The 22421-nt window shown below is 40.2% G+C and overlaps 1 pseudogene; it reads right to left on the reverse strand.

The window, feature by feature from the left end:
• Positions 1 to 18697: 18697 nt before the first annotated feature.
• On the reverse strand, positions 18698 to 21792 carry LOC128563781 (AF4/FMR2 family member 4-like; annotated as a pseudogene).
• Between the last annotated feature and the right edge of the window lie 629 nt (positions 21793 to 22421).

Consider the following 22421-nt stretch of genomic DNA (forward strand, 5'->3'; position numbering starts at 1 on the left):
TCTCTGCTGTCTTTCTTTCCACTCTCCCCCTTAAAGAAATAATCAATAGAGTGAAGAGACAACCTGTAGAATGGGAGAAAACATTTGGAAACTATTCACCTGACAAGGGACTAATATCCAGAATATACAAGGAACTCAACAAGGAAAAAACAAATAATTCCATTGAAAAGCAGGCAAAAGACTTGTTATTTTGAATGTTTTTTTTTTTTTTGGTGTGTGTGTGTTTCTTTGCTATGTTATATGGTGACATCCATTGTTTCCATTTTATATGTTGCTATATGTATAATTAATCATCAATTTAATAAAAATTGCTAATGGCAATTTGTAGGATTATAAAATAAACTGTAGGCTCATAAAAATGAAAACTTAGAGAATGTAATAGATGTTGAAAGAAATCAAAATCAATAAAGATCTAAGTAGGTTGAAAATGAAATGGTGTGTAAACATTACACTATAACTAGAAACTCCAAACATTTAGGAATACGTGAATTAACTTTCGGCCTGGGGCACTGTGGCGGCCTCAGCATGGCATGGGTAGTGGTCTGCCTGCATTAGCTTCCACCTCTTATTTCTATGTCTAGAGCCAACACTTATATACTCAGCAAGGACTTTTTAACATCTGAGCATATCATCTCCTAAAATTGCTTTCTTTTTAGTATTTAAATACTTCAGCTAGGAATTTTGGAAGGGAATGGAAACAAAACAAAGAGGCCAAAGTACCAGAAGACAGACAAAAATTTTTATTCTGTGCACTATTTTCCAGTTTTCAATGTAAATAGGTTTTTCATATATAATGTAAACAGTTGGCTCAAGTCTTTTATTTATGCCTCTAAATTAAGTTAGGCTACAGAAATTAAACTGTCTAGGAGACATATAACCAAAAAAAGTTCTCTCAGCCAACAATTTCTACATCTTACTTTCCTTACAGGATGAGAAAAATGACTTTTTGAGCTTTAGGCTATTGCAACTATAAAAAGCTCTATTGATAGAGTGCTCTATGAAAATAGCACGGATTAGTTTCTTTTTCAATCTTAAGACTTAACTTCCCCTTCTAGGACAGCATAACTGTTATGCCTCTTGTGCACCTGCCCCATGTCATCTTCTTGGGCAGATCTAGCATTACAGATCTGTTCCTATGGGTTGTAGAAATGCCTCTACATTAGAGCATTCACTCCCCTCTTTCTCCCATTTAGACTAGGAGAATTTCAAGGATAGGGGATTGAAATTTCTTCCCTTTTATAGCCCTGGGTCTAGCACAGTGTCTGGCACATTGTAGAAAATCAATGTATAAGTGCTGACTGGTAGATGACAATTAAAAATACCTCCCTAGAGACTATTTTACTATAAAACCAAAGACTGAGATTACTGGGACGTCATAATGTGCTTTTAAGCTATGGCTCCACTATTTTATTCTGCTGTGGTTGGTTAACAGATGAGACAATTCATCCCCCAAAATATTTAATTTAATTCCAAGGCAATAATTTTTAAGAATTCATTTTAAAACCAGAAAAGCCTTAAAGAACAATAACATCTTGGGACATTATAATGTTAATTTCTTGTGTATGTGTAAATGGCTTTAGATTAGATGGGAAATGTGATGTTTAGAAATTGTTTTGGTGCAAAATCTTCACATTCAAAATCTGAGTTACAGATATTTTACATTACAATATTGGTCTGATGACCCCAAATGAAAGTATAAAGTGGACATTCCAATAGGAACTGTAATCGTCCAAACTAATGCACATGAGAAAAGTAGCTCTTTGAGTTTCCATAGACTCTAGCTCTTCAAAATCACTTTCATATTTAGCAATTACTCTTGTCATCAGTATGGGAAGGTATTAAAAACTGGAGTCTAAAACTGTGTGCATGAGTATGTGTAGGCAACCTTTACCTCTTTATTATGATAAGCGTAGTTGTCCATATTCATATTTAAGTAAGATCTCATGAAAAAAACAAACACAGGTTTCCTATTTGCTACTACTACCTTCTTTGTAAAAATTAGCATGGCTTCATGATATTTATCTAATGTAAATGAATAAACAAAAGCCATTCACGTATTATTGCTAGAATTTAGCTCAGTTACCCTCTCTTTTAAGAGTTGTAAGATGTGAAGTAATGATTTTGAGCAACCACAGGGACTTAGGTCTAGTTCTTGCTAAGTCTGAAGCAGACAATATCCTCAGAAAATTATGCTGTCTTCCTGGAAATTATTCTTGATCTTGTGATACTCAGCTTTACGTTACATAATCGTCAGGAGATGAATTGATAGTGGTGGTACTTACCCAAGCTCTACTCTTTTATTGATCAGCTTTTCCCATTTAATGGCTTCTAGTAACAATTGGGAACAATCAGGATTCTGCTGTGATTTAACTTAGATGATTATATCGTAATCAAAAAAGTAAAGTGGACTCTTTCTATGAGTAATATTTGCCACAGAACCTCCCTCTGGATATTATTTTAATATATTTAGTGAGAAAAATTGAAAAACTAGATTTTTAAAGATGATAAAACTATGAATAGAAGTCTACATGTACAAGTACACAGCTATATGTTGACGACTGAATGTATAATTATGAAAATAAATCATCTGCCTTATGTCTAGGTTCTATGGACAAGGCAGAACGAGGCCTTTAAAATTTATATTGATTTCTGGGAAACTATTTTAAAATAAACATCATAAAATCATTCAGAAAGAAAAAGGCAGGATCAATAAATAAAATCAATATGTAGCCATTATTTTGCTTTTAGTAATGACCGACACTGCTGCTCTAAATTTGTTTTCTCCAATCCTCTGACTTTATCGGGTAAATGTCTAATTCACTTAATCTTTCAAAAGGCTCTGAGAGCCGTAAACGTGAATATCTAGTAAGTGGAACAGAGTCAGAAAGATGACAGATGCTTGTCTGGGATGCCATTTTGAAGGATTTGGCTGTTGAGCTGCCTGCCCACTTTCCAAACAAGGAAACAAACATGAAACATTTTTAAGTCCTACCTGAAGACCAATAGGCCTAAGTGCTCCCTAGTAAAGGCAATTATATAAAACACCACCATTTGCATCGGTCAAGGTCCCAAGAGGAGATAGGTGGCGCAGTGAAATTAGCAAGGAAATAAATCTAAAGGTTGGGAGATGGTGGAAGAAACAATACAGGTTCGCACAGGGACCAGGAACAACAATGAAAAGATGGCCATGTAAGGTCTAAGAGAGGGAGACCTTACTGACATGTGGAAGGAAAGAGAGTCCTTTAGTGAAGGGTCAGACTGACAGGCGCAGTGACCTTTAGGGGACACTCAGCCATCAGGATCATATTTTGCCTGATCTTTCTTTATAATTTTCTAAATTACCAAACTTTTAATTGTGAACTTGAATTATCCTTGTTTTTAAAAGTTAATCATTTTCCCACAGTACAATGTGGTTGCCTGCTTATTGACAGAGGGTGCCCCCTGCACAACTCCACACCTAAACACGGACTTTTCACCACTACCAACGAGGGTCAGTTCTGTGGCCAACAGCTGTTTCCACTGAGAGTTTAAAAACAGAGGGAATTACATCAACCCCAGGAGAATATGTCATACCATTTAGTGGAAAATAATTCTTTAGAAAGAACACTGTGAAGAAATGTGTGATATATGTGTCATAGAGATTTGTATCTAGAGGTTTATAGTTATTAGTCCTACTAACTATTTTCATGAAAATAATTCTGTGATTTCTATATCCAAAAGTGATCTCTTTATATTTGTACCTTACTCTATTCTAGAAACATTGCCCTGTGCTTAGGAAACTTAGTGCCAACATTAGCCTTTAAATGACACTAAAGCAATATTCCTGAATGCCAGCTATTCTCAGACCAGTTTATCATAAGTCTGCAAATAGCAAATATAGAAAAAAACTTTAATAGACTTCTGAAAGCATTGCAATTAGGTATTCCATCACTGATCTCTTAGTTCCGAAGATCAGTCCACGTGGATGAGTGTAGCCTCTTTTACCGAGGTCAGTTGGCCTGATAATCACTTTCAAACCTTCCTGTTTCTTAGGTCAGTGTTTACCCAGCAGAAACGCAGTAGTATTGCATGTTTTCACTTTATGAATGTTAATCAAAAGCACTATTAAATATTTTAAGTATTTTGTAAAACCTTTGGTTAGCATAATTGTATAACCTTAGGTAGGGACTTCTTTTATCTGGAAGGTGAAGCTGTCTTTCAATTCCTAGAGCAAAGTCTGTGGCTGTTTCTCCCATGTAGTTAAGAAGTAGGTAAGAAATGGACATGCTGTGATATACTATTCCAAGGAAGAAAACTAGAAACACATCCCTACATGGCTGATCATTCAGGCTTCAGAAATTGAATGAGCAGAGAACATATCCAACTTGAACCTGCCTGCAGGGTCTCAGGAGGAAGCTTTTGAATTCTTTTGGTGATACTAGTGCCTATGGCACAACCAAAACCCAGTTCTGGGTGTGTGCACCAATACAATGACAATGACATTCTATAATCTTCTTTGTTAATAGGGAAAACGTGAAGGGAAGAAAGTGCTAGAAGCATTTCCTAAAGTATCGCATTTAGTTTGTTCAATCAAGTCTCACAAATGTTCATGAGAACCATGTTCACTGACTAGACACTAAAGTACACCCTGGAGATGATACTAAAAGCAATTTTTATCCTGTCTTTGAGGAACTTGTAACCAATTGAGGAACACATGATTTTTCACATAGAAAATGGTTACTAAGAATGTGATTTAGGAGATGATAAAGGTCAAGACAAAAGTCATGTTTTTCTTTCTTTCTTTCTTTCTTTCTTTCTTTCTTTCTTTCTTTCTTTCTTTCTTTCTTTCTTTCTTTCTTTCTTTCTTTCTTTCTTTCTTTCAGATAGACTCTCAGTGGCACTGGGTAAGGTACCATGTTGTCATAGCTCACAGCAACCTCAAACTCTTGGGTTCAAGTGATCCTCTTACCTCAGCCTCCCAAGTAGCTGGGACTACAGGCACCCAGTATAGTGCCTGGCTAGTTTTTATATTTTAGTAGAGACAGGGGTTCTACTCTTGTTTAGGCTGGTCTTAAACTCCTGAGCTCAAGTAAGCCACCTGCCTCACCCTTGCAAAGTGCTAGGATTACAGGTGTGAGCCACCACGCCGGGCTCCACATTTTTTTTTTTTTTTTCATCACAATTTTCTAGGCCAGGCACAGTGGCTCATGCTTGTAATCCTAGCACTCTGGGAGACCCAGACGAGTGGATTTCTTGAGCTCAGGAAAAAACAAACAAACAAACACAAGCAGGATATCATGGCAGGCACGTTAGTCCCAGCTGCTCAGGAGGCCGAGGCAAGATTGATCGCTTGAGCTCCAAAGTTTGATGTTGCTGTGAGCTATGAAGCCATGGTACTCTATTCCAGGCTGCAGAGTGAGACTCTGTCAGGAAAAAAAAAAAAAATCTGCTGAGATATGTAGTGTACCCAATGATCCCATTAAGATTTCCTAGTACAATTTTTTATAACTTCTTTTCTCTTCTAAAAATATCCAAATACCTCTCTCATTCTTTCTTGCTCACTTCACCTTATTTATCCTTAAGACTGTAAAACAAAAAGAAAAACAATCACTGTCTCACCAAGTCGAATTCCCTACACCCCTGTGTGCACATTCCCCTCTGTGTCTCTGCTCCTGCCTGATGGATGTGAGAGAAGATTGCAGTGAGGTTTTCTTTGTGTGTGTGTATGTGTTTGATATTGTGTTTGTTTTTGGTAAAATCAATTCCTTCCCCCACTCATACTTTTCTTTTTTTTGAGACAGAGTCTCACTCTGATGCCCTGGGTAGAGGGCCATGGCATCATCGTAGCTCAGAAAAACCTCAAACTCTTGGGCTTAAGCAATTCTCTTGCCTCGGCCTTCTAAGTAGCTGTGAGAGAGGATATCCAGGAAAAGTAAGGTCTGAAAGAACAGAAGGCTTCTCACAGGAGCCCCAAGGACACTCCTGCAAAGTCCTTCTTGTAGTGACTTAGTTCTTAGGAATTTGTAGAAACTTAACTTCCTGGGACCTTGAAACTAACACTTGCTTCCACTTCTGTAAAAGGGTTTCTGGGGATAAGGAACCCTTGGCTGGGATAAAAGGGAAAGGACAGAGCCAGTCAGGGACCTTGGCCATTTTTAGCCAGGCACAGTGCCACTGGCTGAAATAAAGCCTGTCCTCTTTTAAACATAGGTGTTTAGGTGTTTCTCTCCATCAGGCCTTGTTTCTCTGGAACAGCTGGGACTACTGGCACCTGACACAATGCCTGACTATTTTTAGAGATGGGATCTCACTGTTGCTCAGGCTGGTCTTAAACTGCTGAGCTAAAGCAATCTGCCCACCTCAGCCTTCCAGAGTGCTAAGATTAGTGGCCCGAGCCACCATGCCCAGCCTACCCCACTCATTCTTACTTTATAAAACTTAATATGCCCATCATACTTTCACTTTATCTTTTTTCATTCTTTTATATTAAAAGGAACACAACATGCGGTGCCATTTTGTATATAATTTAAACTAAAATTTAAGCACTAAAATTAGGTGTCCTTTGTAAGGTAAATAAACAATTTAAATGGAATGTGACCAAACTCCAGAACAAAGCAATCTCTGAGAAGGACTAGGAGATGTTAACTGTTTTCTACCTTCTACACTGTTTGAATGTCAATTTCTACATGCACTACTCTAATAATAATAACTATAACAAAAAATCAGTAAATTAATATGGTCCTTTTTCCCCTTAGGTTTTAGCTTAATCACCCAAAGTTTTTCTTGGCTCACTTATTTAGAGGAAAATATATTTCTGAGATTTTATGTAATTTTGAAAAGGCGGAACTTGTTATTACTGTTCTACATGGTGTCTTACCTTTTAAAAATATCGTAGTTTCCTCAGTAGTTAGTGAACGGTACTTGGCAAGTCCCTTTGGACTGAATAAAACTGCTGTTAGTGCATTTTTGGATGTTCTAGGCAGTGTTTATATGTCAAGGGCTGAGGGGCCACATAATACTGTGGGCATATTTTACCTTGTGGACACATGAACATTAGATTCCACTGTGAATTTTTGTTCCTCCCCATTTTGGTTCTCACCTCCTCACTAAGACAGAAGGGCCATCCTTGAGGTTCAACCCTGGGAAGGCCTTTTTCTGTTCTACTGTTTACACTGTCATTATGCATCTGGACTTCTAGAAAGAGTTCACCACCAATGCTTGGAATTACAGAGTTTCCCCTTTGTAGGACTAGGAAGACCTGCAATGCAAGTTCATGCAGCCTTAGCTAGTATGAAATTGAAGTACAAGGAGAGCGGACACAGATGACTCCTTTTGCTAGACCAGTAAATGCAGCTCTGAAGAACACTTAACTGTGTTCTCAGTTTTTGCTTTCTCTGCAGGAAACTCTGGGCTTCATTTCCATTGTTCAGCAGTGATGTTATCAATGTCTCCCTTCTGGAGCTTTCCTGTGGGGTGAGACATGGTGGCAGGTGGTCAGAATCTCACGATCCAGAGCACTGGCTGAGATTGGAAGCTCATCTACATGTGTGTCCCACCGCACAGGGTTCCAGGCATCTCCCCAACATTTGCTTGTGTCATATAACAAGAGCTGACAATTGCTGGGAATTGTTTGAGCAGGTAGAGTTTCAAAAATCCATCCCATGAAAATTGAAATATTTGTTTTATGTCTGGTGTTTGTTTGCTATTTGTTTTTGTCATTAAGACAAAACATTCTTGGCCAGAATAATAAACTTTAAACAATACTTTCCAAGTACAATACTGAATTTTATTTAATGTTTAAAAAGAACTTGTTTTTTGTTGGTGTGTATAAAAAATAGGAAATTCTGTATTTTTTAATAAAAAATGAAGATATTTCATTACAAATTAAATTTTCTGAAAAAAATCTGAGGGTATGGTTTCATGTTTAATTTACTCATAATGCAGCAATGAAGTTTACTAACAGTTGGGAAATTTACCAACAATGATAATGATTTACTATCATTATACTGTAAGAATTTAAGATTAATTAAAAATATTTTACATGCAGTCCTCTGTACCAGAATTTATGCCATGGCATGATTTCCTCAAACATAGAAAATCAATGCACTGGGAAATGTGTAAATAATTGATTTCTCTAGCACTTGTCAGCCATACTTTCGTAAATGCAGTCTAGGGTATAAGAAGGATCCTGGAGGAGAAAAAGGATTCAGTCAGTGACAATGGACTTGCTGACAGACACCCACTGAAATATTGTCACTTAGGCAGCTGTGATTTACATATACCCAAATGTTTGATTAGTCTTAAAGATAGGGTTTCATATTCAGGCTGAGGCATTTTTCTTAGACATGATAAGGGCATGACTTTTCAAAATTTCTGAGAGATTGGTATTTTAAAAGACGATCTATGCTGCTGCTTGCTTCATTGTCTGAGGGCAGAAAGATGTTTACTCTCGCACTACCTGGGCAGGGACTCGAAACAGGCAGTATGAGTGTGCGATGGCACATGTGTGTGTCAGCGTGTGTCTGTGGGTTCTTGTGTCACTTTACCAGCTAATTTTTTGTCTTTGAAATATGAACTTCACATATTTTTAAAATATGTGAATCCTGTAATTTTTTTCTTGAGGTTTTTCTCAAGAAACTTGCATACTGATGCTTTGCTATAAAATACTTGGGAGACAGATACATCACAAATTGGAGAATTGGTACTAGAGATTAGTTGGTTATTAGCAGAATTGAAAACTTAGTGCTCCCAAGCACAATTTGCCCAATCTTTTTTGGCTTAAGAGGAAAACAAAGTAAAAAAAATTCCCCCCTCCTACTTTTTAAAATTACAGTCTTAAAAAACCCTTTCCTCTGCTCAACTTCGAACACGTAGTGTATTGAAAGGTGCTCCACTTCCCAAGATTTGTTCATTCAGAACTTGCAAATGTGACTTACACTAGGGAAAAAAGATTTTTGCAAATGTTTTGTTAAGGGTTTCAAGATGAGATGACGGTGGAATATCCAGATGATCCCTAAGTCCAATGACAAGGGCCTTTGATAGAGAAAAGCAGAGAGAATTTGACACAGAAACACACAGAAGAGGGCCCTGGAAAGATGGAGGCAGAAACTGGCCCAGGAATGCCTGGAGCCATCAGAAACTGGAAGGTGCAAAGAATGGATTCTCCCACGCAGCCGCTGAAGGGGCCCTGCTGAGACCTTGATTTCAGGCCGTGTCCTCCAGAACTCGGAGAAGATAAATTATCAACACAGTCTGTAGTAGTTTGTTACAGCATCCCTAAGGAACGAATACTAGGTGTATACCTCGAGCATATGAAATGTTTAAGTGGGTTTATTTTACACCAAGTGAAGGCAGACATTTTTTCAGGTATTTCCTCTATGATGTATTTATCTGCATTACCATGTGATCTCTGAAGCAATTTTGTCTCTGATTCACATTACTAAAAGATTAATTAGTGTGACTATGATAAAATGATGCTAAGACAGCTGGAAAATCTAAAACTGCCCTACCCTTCTCTGGCAAGAGATGAGTGCCAGTGGTCGCCACCTTGTGGTGGCCTTGGGTCTGTGACCTTGACCTTTACATGTGAAATTTTGTATTATGGCATCCTGATAGTTTCTTCAAATGCATGAAAGTTTTAAAAAACAATTAGTCCAAATATTACAATAAAAGTTAAAATAGAATAAAACGTATATCATTCTGATGACACAACGGCACAATTTTATGGCACAGTACGTTTAAAATGTCAAAATATCCTTCCATGGTAGTCTCTTTACATTCTTCTTTTGCCTTCAGATCTAGGTCTATGGAGAAGTGTTCTTTTTCTGCTCCCAAGTTTCCCATTTTCGAGGAAATACCAATCCTTACCAGTGAAACCAGGATCTCTCATCAGTTGTCTAGTCTGAATTCTGAGCTTTCTGTCTTGTAGCTTCCCTTAGCTGAGCCTTTCTATACTGAACAGCAGCCTGAGTCCCCTCTCACCCTTCCTTTCTCATTCCCTGTTCTCCTTTCCCTACTTGTTTCTCACTGACTTCCTTTCTCCTAACGTATTTACGGTACACAGCCCAATGCTTTTTGTATAGCCTGCAGGTAATTTATGGAGAAAAGAACACTATGTCCCCGTCATAGGCCATAGAGTAGACCTTTGATCTTCTCTCTCTGTCTCTCTCTGTCTCTCCCTCCCTTTCTTCCTCCCCTCATTTGTGGGAAATGTTGCAGATGTTACGCACATCTGTGCTGGCATGGTCTTACCCCTTCCTACCTTTGTTCCTTCCCTCTCAGCTGTCCCTGGCATATCTCCCACTTTGGACCATGTCTTCCCATCTCAGACAGGTAAAGAAAAACTGAATGGAAAGCAAGCAGGTGGGTGGGGGCCAGAGGTGAGGGGTGATTTCACATCTCATGGGTGCACTATTCAGGTGAGGGGCCCACTTATAACTTTGACTCAAACTGTGCAAAAGCAATTCATGTAAACAAGACATTTGATGCCCCTTAATATTCTGAAATTTAAAAAATAAAAGGGCAGTTAAGTAATTACAATTCCGAGTCCCTGACTTCAGTTACATGGATTGCTCAACCCATCCAACTTTTTTATTTTGCAAGAAGAATAAAGTCCAGGCTCCATCTGTGAGTACTCCGGTGCCCTCTTGCCCCTACTTCCCTATGTGAAGGGGCAGAGAATTGGGGAGCCCACCGTGAATGGCAGGTGGCCCTTCTAGGGAGGCTCCTGCCCTCTCTACACTCTGTCCACTTTGGAGGAGCTGAGTGCAGGTCTCACTAGATTTCTTCCAGGTGAGGTTGTGCCAAGTGTGTCCTTGGTCAGTTGTCCTCTGGGCCAGGCACTTTAGCCTCCAATCACATGGCTGAAGTTCGAGGGTTCTGCACAGACAGTATGTCAGCTATGCCCAAGGACAAGCTGTACTTTCGGCAGCTTTGTTCCCAAGGGGCCATGGGCATGATCTCACCAGGCGTCCTATGGACTGGCCTCTGCCTCACTGTCTCTCTCTGTTATCTGCAGTGTCCTCCTCTCCTGCAAACCACTGACACCTACCACAATGCTTTTTGTATAGCCTGCAGGTAATTTATGGAGAAAAGAATATAAAAACTACTGAACAAGTTTTTAGTTTTAAAAAGGTATATGATGGTTTATTTTTAAGAAAAGAGATGTTAAGTCTGAGAAAAGCAGTATCACCTAAAAGACCGTTTAATGAAGGTGTTTAGTTTCCCTGGACGTTTAAAGAACGGCACTGTACCTGTCTTTCAGTGATCTGGGTTTGCATATCCATGATCATGAAATTATTTTATATATTTGTTATGCAATTTTTTTAATTTTTATTTATTTTTTAGAGGCAGGGTCTTGCTATGTTGTCCAAATTGATCTTGAACTCCTGGCCTCAAGCGATCCTCCCACCTCAGCCTCCCAAAGTGCAGGGGTTACTGGTGTGATCCACTGTGCCAGGCTGTTACAGAATTTTAAGAAGCCATTGGGACTATTTGATGCCTCCTCTGTGCCAGCCACTTGTTAAGTCCCAGGGACTGTGAAGACAAATAGGACATTGTACCTCCCTGTAGAGTTTTCACAGTGGGAGGGAAAGACAGCCAATGAACCCGCTTCAGAGCAGAGGATCATGGCATCGGAGTGTCAGCCTACAGGTCGGCCACGGTGGTCTGGGTATTCAGAGAAGAAACAAATAGAGTTCAGAACCAGGCTGTCAGTGGCATTTTCAGGAAAAATGGTACCTGAGAGAACTTGGAAGGCTAAGAAATTAGTTAGGCTTGGGAGAAGGCGCAAGCCATTTCTAAATAAGCCAACATTTCCCCTCTGAAATCATTTTTTTTAACATTATGGAATTCTAAATTTTTTAAGGAAGAAATAAATAATAAAACCATATGATTTAACCAATTGGTGTCCAAAGTCATTTGTATAAACAATTTTAGAGTAAGTTTCTATTTGGAATGTATTTATTATTGAGGACACTAAAGAGCATAATAAATGGAATCCAAAGCTTAATTAGCTGTCATCATAGGTACTTGGTAGTATATCATTAAGTTGATTTGGAAAGATTGGATGCTATTTCCAAGCACCAGCCTGTAACTGTGCTTGAGATTTTACCTAATGTACTGTGAATTGTAATGTACAGCAACTGCTTAAATTCCTTCAGAGAAGCCCTAAAGGGCAATGTAAGCAGCCTCTGAGACCTTTTAGAGCTGAATTTCTCTGTCTTCACATAGTGTTTTGAAAGTAGACAAAGAATCTTCAGCCCATTCATATGCATCGTGTGTTTTTGTTCTGCCTGTCCGCTAATCTGGGCGTTTAATCTGTTTTGTACAGTTGTCCACTTGTTAGTGGAATGCTAAGGTTGTTCATTTATTTTATCTTATGTTATTATTTATTTATTTATTTATTTATTTTGAGACAGAGCCTCAAGCTGTTGCTCTGGGTAGAGTCCTGTCGCATCACGGCTCACAGCAACCTTCAACTCCTGGGCTCAAGCGATTCTCCTGCGTCAGCCTCCCAAGCAGCTGGGACTACAGGTGCCCGCCACAATGCCCAGCTATTTTTTGGTTGCAGCCATCATTGTTGTTTGGCGGGCCTGAGCTGGATTCAAACCCGCAACTCAGGTGTATGTGGCTGGTGCCTTAGCCCCTTGAGCCACAGGTGCTTTTAAACAATAGTCCCTTTTTGAAATAGCAAAAAAAAGAACAAAAAATCCTGAATGGAGTCAGGGTAATGGTCTAGTAATAATTTCTGTTCACAAGCCACTTCAGTGTTTGGCTTCTACCATTGAATTCTATCATTTTACATTTTACCCTTGGAAATTCGAGATCAAAGATAAGAAACTAATTTATTAACCAATCTTCATTTTTTTCCACTTTTTGAAAAAATAGAGAGAAAAAGAATGATGGAAACAAATTATTGGAGTTGATATTAAGCTGCATGTGACAGGAGAGGATATGAATCACTCTCAGATTTATTTTCTTACTAAACAAAAAGGATGCGTTGCCTACTTTTTTAGCTCAAACTTGTATTTTAAATGATGACTATTGGCATATGAAGTTTCAGAATACGAATTAGGTTTGAACATCTAGGAAAATGTTGAAGAGTTTAATAAATTTTTGTAAACACTGAAGATAAATTTAGAAATGTACTTTTTCTTCTAAAGCACAGAGAAATTATCAACTACAGACCGTACCCCATTGCACGTGAATTATGGAATCAGTATCTCATAATTTCTCTTTGAGTAGTCACCATTTTTCAGTATACCTTGGCGTTTATAATTTTCACTAGAAATATAGCTTTGTGTAGTTCTTTTAAACATTCAAGCAGAAAACATTTGTTTCTAAGTGTACTATCAATAAGAGATTGAAATAACTCACATTTATAATAAAAATAGCTAGAAGTATACTGAAGTTCTCAATTGTTTCCTAATGTAAAAAAGTAACACAGACTGAGTGGCTTTAAACGCAGCAGAGAACAATCTCACAGTTCTGGAGGCTAGATTCCAGGTGTTAAGAGAGCAATGCTTTCTCTCAAACCTGGAGGGCAGAAAACTTTCTTCCTTCTGCTGGCGGCTGGCCCTGGGCTGGCAGCTGTGGGACTTCAATCTCTGCCTCTGTTGATCCATTGTGTTTCTTCCCTGGTGTGTCTGTGTGTCTTCAGGGCACATGTCACACTTTCCCGTGGGGGACACAATTACAACAGGGACTTTACCTAACAAATACAAACATTGTAACCTCATTGTTTGTACCCTCACCTTCATCTGAAACAAATAAACAAACAAACAAAAAAACAACCAAAAAACGGGAAAAAATAACTTTCTAGGATAATAGAAATGTTCTAGATCTTGATAGTGGGGATTACCCAGATGTATACATTTAGCAAAACTCATTAAATTGCACACTTAAGAAAAAAAAAGTGCCCACCCTATCCAGTACGACCTCATCTTAACTAATTACATCTGCAAGGAAACCCATAAGATCCATTGACCATTTTGTTCTTTTAATTTTTTTTCTTTTCTTCCTTTTTGTATTGAAGCAGTTTAGATGTACCTAAAAGTTGGTAGAGATAATATAGAACATTCTCCCCTCAGCCTCTCCTACTGTTGACAACTTTCATAGCCATGGCACAGTTAGCAAAGTTAAAAAATTCTTATTGGTACAATTCTCTTAACTAAGGGAGAGATTTTGGTTTTATTTCATTAATTTTTCAACTAAGGCTTATTTTTGGTTTTGTTTTTTGGTATTGTTGATCCAGAGCCCAACCTAGGATACCAAGTATCTTTTTAGGAAGCTCTGATTTATCGCCAGCCTGTGACAGTCCTCTGTCTTCCCTTGGTTTTTATGAATTTAGCATAGAGACTGTAAGGAACACTGGCCTGGGGTTTTATAGAATGTCTTCATTTTGGTTTTTCTGATGTTTTCTCAATGTTAGACTGGGATGATGAATTTTGGGGGAAGGATAGGGCAGAGATGAAATGCCCTGCTCATCACATCATGTCAGGGGGTACGGGGTACCAACTTAACTTATCCTTGAGGATGACAATTTATTTTTTTGAGACATAGTCTCACTGTGTCTCCCTGGGTAGAGTGCTGTGGCATCATAGCTCACAGCAACCCCAGTGTTTTGGGCTCAAACAATCATTTTGCCTCAGCCTTGAAGTACCTGGGACTACAGGTGCCACTACAATGCCTGATTAGTTTTTCTATTTTTTTTTTTTGTAGAGAGAGTCTCACTTTATAGCCCTCGGTAGAGTGCCATGGCATCACACAGCTCACAGTAACCTCCAACTCCTGGGCTTAAGCGATTCTCTTGCCTCAGCCTCCCGAGTAGCTGGGACTACAGGCGCCCGCCACAACGACCAGCTATTTTTTGGTTGCAGTTCAGCAGGGGCCGGGTTTGAACCCACCACCCTCGGTATATGGGGCCGGCGCCTTACCCACTGAGCCACAGGTGCCGCCCTAGTTTTTCTATTTTTAATAGAGATGAGGTCTTGCTCTTGCTTAGACTGGTTTCCAACTCCAGAGTTCAAGCAACCCACCAGCCTCAGTCTCCCAGAGTGCTAGATTATAGGTGCCGGGCCCTTGATGCTAATCTTGACCTCATAGGTTAAGGTGCTGCCTGACAGTTTTTTCCACAGTAAAGTTGGCATTTTTCATCTTTCAGATTTGATCTTTAGAAACAAGTCACTTAAGTCATCCAGCAACATTGAGAGGAAGGAGAATTAAGTTTTATCTCCTGGAGAGGAAGATATCAAAGAATTTGGGCACATACGTTAAAACCAGCATAGTAACTGGTAAATATTTTGAGGGAAATACTTGGAGGCTATGCAGATCACATGTTTCTTTTTAGAGATTTGTCCATCAATTTTAGCTTTCATCAGTGAATCTTGCTGGTGGCAATTATTATTGGGATGTTCAGTGGTGATGTTCTACTTTAATAGATACCATTTAATAATACCATATTCTTTTGAAAAGCAACTGAAAATAAGAATTCTGATGCAGGATTAAAGTAATTAAATATTCTGGGATGATTTAGGACTATTAAAATGCCTCTACAGTGCTTCCTTTTTAATAATGTCAACTATAACAAAAGCCTATGACCGAGCTTTCTCCCAGGGGAGATGCTTAATGGTCCTCAGGGAAGGCGTGTCTCCCTCCCAGGCCAGCACTCATTGGCATACACTCGGTTACCCCCAGTCGGGGGCGTGACGCAGGGCTCTCCCAGAGCAGAAGTCAGATGTTCTCAGGGAAAGCAGGGCTTCATAAGATGTATAGCCTCATTCCAGGTGTCAGTTCATAGCATCCAGATTGACATCTTAAATCAGGAAAATGTCACACATGTACAGTAACTGTACTAATCTTTTCTGTAAATTGCTGCCTGTGGTTTGCAAAATTATGGTAAATTGCTGGCAATTGACAATGTGTCTCCCTGCATAGCTAAACTTCACTTCTGCTCAGTTAACAAATCAGTCTTCAGTTATTCATGTACACCCCAACGTCTTGATTTGATTGACAGCTATTGATTTTAGGGACTCGTAATTCTGATTTTCATATTGAAGAAAAATTTGTCACCTGGATGTTTCCATTCTCCTCAGATGTGGGATTAAAACTGTAAGCAGGAAACAACACTGCACCAGGCGGCGCCTGTGGCTCAAGGAGTAGGGCGCTGGTCCCATATGCTGGAGGTGGCGGGTTCAAACCCAGCCTCCGCCAAAAAAAAAAAAAATAAAATAAAATAAAAAAACACTGCACCCTGTGTCTCAGCGTCTCAGTTAAAGGCAGACACAGTTCCCCACACCATCGGTGCTTTTAAGCTGTTATAAAATTGGCCCGGTTATTTCCCCACATTAATAACTTTAATGTCCTCTAATATTCCAAAAACACAGAGGAAGTTTTTTTTCATTAATTCTATAATTACAGAACAGTAAAATGATTAATTATATGTACAAACTAAAACATTAGATGGCCCATTATGAAATGGTACTATTATATCATTACATACTGTTCTAGAAGCAAGGTTAGGTCATTTCCTCAAGCAACTCAACCAAATAGAATTTTTGTTCCTAAAGTAACTTTAAATATATAGCACTATTTCTGAAAAGATTTCTTAGCACCATTTTTTTTTTTTTTTTTTTTTGTAAGCAGCACACCTTCTGAAGGAGATTTTTCTGGAAACATATTTACCTTTCCTTGAAACACTTTTAGAATCAGCACTGGCTCTAACCTAAATAATACACTTGTGTATGTAGGATCATTTTAGGTGCCCATTTGTTCATATTTGCTTAGGAAAAAATAACTTAAATGCCACTCTTTTTTTTTTTTGCAGAAAATCTATTTGATATTTATTAAACTTAGTTTCTCCAGCTATGGTTTGGCATTATACAAAGCATTTTAATGACACAGTAGAGTTAAAAAGATCTTTACAAATTGAAATGTGATACCCTTGTTCTCCAAATATTTTAATTGCCATAAATTTGTTTAAAAATACACAGTAAATGCATGTTTGACACTCTAAACTTTCTATAATTTCAATACCACAAAATACATATAATATACTATACAGATGTGGAAAAATCTAGTTAGTATATAATACTTTGCTCACCATTAACAGCTTTATTATGTGAAATACACACACTGACTTAGAAATCCTAGCGTTTGAGACCCAAAGTACTTCTGAAATTTTAATGTATTGCAACAAATAAAAATCACAGTATATAATTGAAATTTTGGTTGAAAAATGTCAGATGCCTAAATATTTTGGGTAAAAGAAATGTAAAACAAAGATTTGGATCATGTACAAAACAAAGGCATCCTATCAGTCACTAACAGTACCTTTCTGCAGAATCAATAGGCTTTTAATTTACTGGCAGTATTTCCTCCCCTCCAAAATCCTCCCCAAATATCAAACCATTATTTACCAAATAATTTTAATTTCAAATAAAAGGATTTTCAATAAATATATAAGTATTTCTATCCTCCATATACAAAATTTCCTAAAACTATTCAAAACGGAGGCTAGATAGAAATTTTCATAACTATGCTTACTAACCACACAGCTGGCCCTCGAAGGTGGTGCCTTTTCAGGCACTGTCAGTTGGGTCAACTCTGTTGGTGAGCCCCCACCCCCACCCCATCTATGTACTATTGAATGCAAATGTCAATGATCTGCCAGGTGTGTGCATAAAGTTTTAAAATCAGGACACTTCTTGAACAGCAACAACAAACTCAACAGTATGGATAACCATGGCATTGATTTGAAAGGCAGCATTTCCAAATAGATATTTTCCAGAGAGGAACATAGCAGGTAGAAAATTCTAATGGTTAAAAGCTGAAAAGAAACCCCACATGGAAGCAGTAAGAGATCACAAAACTGAATATAACTACCATTTCTGGGTGGGAGCTTTGCCACGTTTAGAAAGCTTTTTTTGTTTTTGTTTTAAGAATGGCGAGTTATACTTAGCTGAACAATGGTGACAGGGAGAAGTCAATGCTGACATTCCCAAAGTCAACTGTTTATGTTGTGACTACTAAGGTTGCTATTTTAGAATGCTTAAAGAGCTCTAAGATTTGCTTTAGACTTAAAACTGCAATACCTCATTCTGTGACCAAATTCCATTAAAAGAGATTGTTATTCTTCCTCTCTTTAGTGGAGACAGCATGTTCTTTTGAATTAACCCTGGAGTTTCATGTGAATAGGAGCTCAATAAGATCGGTATCTTAGTAGATGTTCTAGAGGTCTAAAATGAACTTCTCCATTAGTGAATATGTGAAAGATGTGCTCAACAAACATGAACAACTTGCTCTCTTGTCACTACATATTCAAAGCTGTTCAATAATTAGCTCTTTAATCAATTTTACTGAATAGCAAACCTTGGATGTGCAATATTATTGCTAGAAAAAAGTCTGCCTCTCCAACACACTGACGCATAAAGTCAAAATGAAATCTGTGTTCCATGTAGGGAATATGAGTTATAGGAGTCTATATGGATTTGAAATCCTCTGGGTCCCCAAGTTACTTAAGTTTTTTAAAAAAACATCACCACAGTGCCAGAACAGTCATCTCCAGTAGATGATCCTGGGACCCAGACACAAACTCCTATGAATCAAAATACACAATGAGGCCATTTTGTTCAATTAGCAACTGGAAAATTAAAATCCTTCCCACCCTGTAAGAGCCCTATTACACTACAGAAGGACTCAAATGTATTTTAATAGTCATTTAAGGCTTTCCTGGTATTCTAGTCAAGAGATTCAGGTCAATCTTCACAATAAGTGGATACCTATCATCAGGCTCACTGAGGGGGGAAAGAAGTTCCTTCTCTTCCATAGGAGAGAACATTCGTTGCTGGAAAAAGCTATCTTCTTCCTCCACTGAAGAGGGTTTAACAGGAGTCCTATAGCTCTCTGGGTACTTAGGAGTTTGTGAGGAGGAAGGAAGGCTCTCACTTTCATCTGAATCGGAAGAAGAGGTATCGGTTTCTAGGATTTCCCTTGATTTCTGGGAAGATTTACTTGTGGATTTGTATTTCTTTTTCTCTGCTGTAGGTCAAGGGGAAGACTTAGACTCCTTTATATTGGGTTTCCTTGAGCCTTTGGTGGCGGCTTTGTGTCTGCTGGAGGGCATGCTGGTAGCTATATGGACAGGGGTTTCACTTTCTATCTTCAGGCCTCCACGAGGCTCACCCACAGCTGTCTTCTCAGCCTTTTCGGGTTGCTTTTTGCCTTCAGTTCTCCTCTGTGTTGTGCCGTCACTCTGTGCAGGAGATTTCTGCCTCCCACGCCCACTTTCTGATCCCTTTTGAATGGTTTTGGAGTCTTGTCCAGGAATAGTGGAACTTGTTTCTTTCGGTCCACCTGGATCAGTGTAGCTATTTCCAGTACCCTGCTCTGGGCCTTCCTTTTTGTAGCCTTGAGATGATGGGATGTTACTATCCACTGAAGAAGCTGGTGACACTTTATGTGGGTTCACTTTATTCAACCAATTGTCAAGTTGCCATTTGTTTGTTGGTGCTGGTTCAGGCTCAGGTGATGCGCTCTGGGATGGCTCATTTGCCTCACTGTCACTGGAACTACTTTCACTCTCCGAATCAGATCCAGAGCTGCTTTCAGATCCACCGTGGCTTCTGGAATCATCCCTGGAGTTAGCTGCTCCTTCACTGTTAATGGTGTGAAGGCTCCGAGTTACTTCCTGGTTTACTCCTTGGCACTGTCTTATCACAATCCTGTTCCCCATGACTGTCTTCACTGCTGCTTAGTCTTAAGTCATCTTTGAACATAGATTTAGACTGGTGCCTATTTGAAGTTTTAGAAGGATTGTATCTTTTTTGTTCTCCAGGGCCAAAATTGGACTGCTGAGATTCCTTGGCTGGAAAAGGAAACTTGGAACATTATGTTTTGCATGGTGTATGAATAGCCATTAGAGGGGGAGGCCACAAATGCGTCATCTCTTTTAGAATTTCATCTACACAGCTCACCTCACCAGAAGCTGATGCATCCAGCGGTGGGAAGGTATTTTCTTTTTTTTTCTTTTTTTTTTTGTAGAGACAGAGTCTCACTGTACCGCCCTTGGGTAGAGTCCCGTGGCGTCACACGGCTCACAGCAACCTCTAACTCTTGGGCTTACGCGATTCTCTTGCCTCAGCCTCCCGAGCAGCTGGGACTACAGGCGCCCGCCACAACGCCCGGCTATTTTTCTGTTGCTGTTTGGCCGGGGCTGGGTTTGAACCCGCCACCCTCGGCATATGGGGCTGGCGCCCTACTCACTGAGCCACAGGCGCCGCCCAGTGGGAAGGTATTTTCAACTTGGTAGATGTGCCTTGCTGCTGGGCTTCAGCTCAGTCATGCTTTGCCATGGGACTGGCTGCTGTAGTGTTCAGAGGATAGCTTTGGTTCCATGGACTCCTGTCCGTCCATGGGCCGCGCATAGGCAGTGGGCTTCTGTAACATTGAACTAGACTTTGACATCAATGAAGGTGGGAAAGACTGATTTGAATGCTGCCCACTTGAAAAAGGTACACGGGAAGGAGAATCCCAGTTTGCATCAGGGTCCGAGGTGATTTGGAACGTTGATGTTCCTTGCTATGGTGATCATTCCCACCAGACCTGGAATGACTGGAACTTAATGAAGAAACAGCCTGGGGCTTTCCAGGGCTACAAGAATGTGCCTTGGAGTATTCTGATCCATGCTGGCCTTTTTTCCAGCTACTACTCCCACCACTGCTGTATGAGTCACGGTCATGTCTCTGGCTACCACTGTTACTGCTGCTACTTCCACCTGCACTGGTCTGCTGGCTACTGTGTCCACTCTGAGGACCTGAGGACCGTTTCTGAGACTGAGAAGTACTGGGTGCAGGTCCTTCTGGAGTCCATTTGCTACTCTGATGAGAGCCTCCTTGTCTCTGTTCAAAGAAATTTGGGTTTGATTTTTCATCTGCCCTTGGTGGCACTGCAGGCTTGGGAATTGCCACAAGCTTTGGTATAAATCTGTCTCCTAAGAAATCCTTCATTTCATCGTAGTTTCCAAGCATACTCTGAATACGACTTGATAACTTATCTACTTTGCTACCCTGTTTCCCTGAAAATAAGACAGTGTCTTATATTAATTTTCGCTCTCAAAGATGTGCTAGGTCTTATTTTCAGGGGATGTCTTATTTTTCCATGAAGAAGAATATGGTACACATTTATTGTTAAATGAAAATAAAGGAAATTTATTACCTGTATATGGTATGGTAGTATGGTAGTTGTCAACACAAACCAGACAAACTGTGAATCCTACCTTCAGTCATCATGAGGGCGGCTGCGGGCATCAGGCAGAGACAGACCAGCACTCACCACCTTTGGGGCGTGGCGTCCGCTCTGATCCTCCTGTTCTTCTGCACGCATCTGCGAAAGTCTCCTCCTCTCTCCAGCCCCCGCGCCCACGGCTCACTCGGACCTCCGCTCACTCTGACCTCCGCTCCCCCTCCACACGGCAGTGACGTCAGGACTCTGCATAACGTCACTGGTTGCTAGACGCCAGTCTGGGCGGCCCTAGCAACCAGTTTATGGTAAATTAATTTTCATTCCGAGACAGAGCCTGGGGGGGCCTTATTTTCGGGGGGATGCCCTATATTTCACCCAGAAGGAAACCTGTGAGTAGGTCTTATTTTCGGAGGATGTTTTATTTTCGGGGAAACACGGTAGTAACTTTGCATGACTCAGCAAAGAGAGGAGCGAGAGCTGGGAAGGCGTCTTCACCCTGCTGGATTTCCTGATTCCGCCTTTCCGGTTCTTTCATACATTCCGGTCTTCACGGTTCATGTTGCTCCAGTCCCGGCTCCGCTAGGCCTGAACCATCTCCTGGCTGTGGCAGTGGCAGCGAGGGGCCTGCACCTTCACAGGACGCGCATTCGAGCCTGGCGGGGGCGGCGAGAGCGGCCAAGGGCAAGGGGCTCCGGGCAGCGGCGGGGGTTTCCGAGGCCTGGAGAGGTGAAGGCGGTGGCAGTGATGCGCCTCACATGGAACAGGTGGAGGTTCTGCCCTGCCCCACGACGGTCGGGCCCAGCCCGGGATGGCTCAATGCCATTCTTTATTTTGGGTGGGGGGACGGAGGCTTAGTCTGTCACCCTGGGTAGAGTGCTATGGTGTCATAGCTCACCGTAACCTCAAACTCCTGGGCTCAAGTTGTCCTGTTGCTCCCGAGTACTGGGACTACAGACGCCCACCACAATGCCTGGCTTTTTTTTTTTTTTTTTCTCTTTTTTAGTGGAGATGGGGTCTCACTCTAGCTTAGGCTGGTCTCAACTCCTGAGCTCAAGCAAACTGCCTTGGCTTCCCAGAGTGCTAGGATTACAGGCGTGAGCCACTGTGCCCAGCCACTGAAACCTCATCTCCAGCAGTCAGGTTGCTCTGGTCCCTAACATTGCAGGTTCAGTGGTTTTGTTCAGTCTGCATCTCTACGAGAC

This window comes from Nycticebus coucang, chromosome 13 (genome assembly GCF_027406575.1).
Source record: "Nycticebus coucang isolate mNycCou1 chromosome 13, mNycCou1.pri, whole genome shotgun sequence".
NCBI lineage: Eukaryota > Metazoa > Chordata > Mammalia > Primates > Lorisidae > Nycticebus > Nycticebus coucang.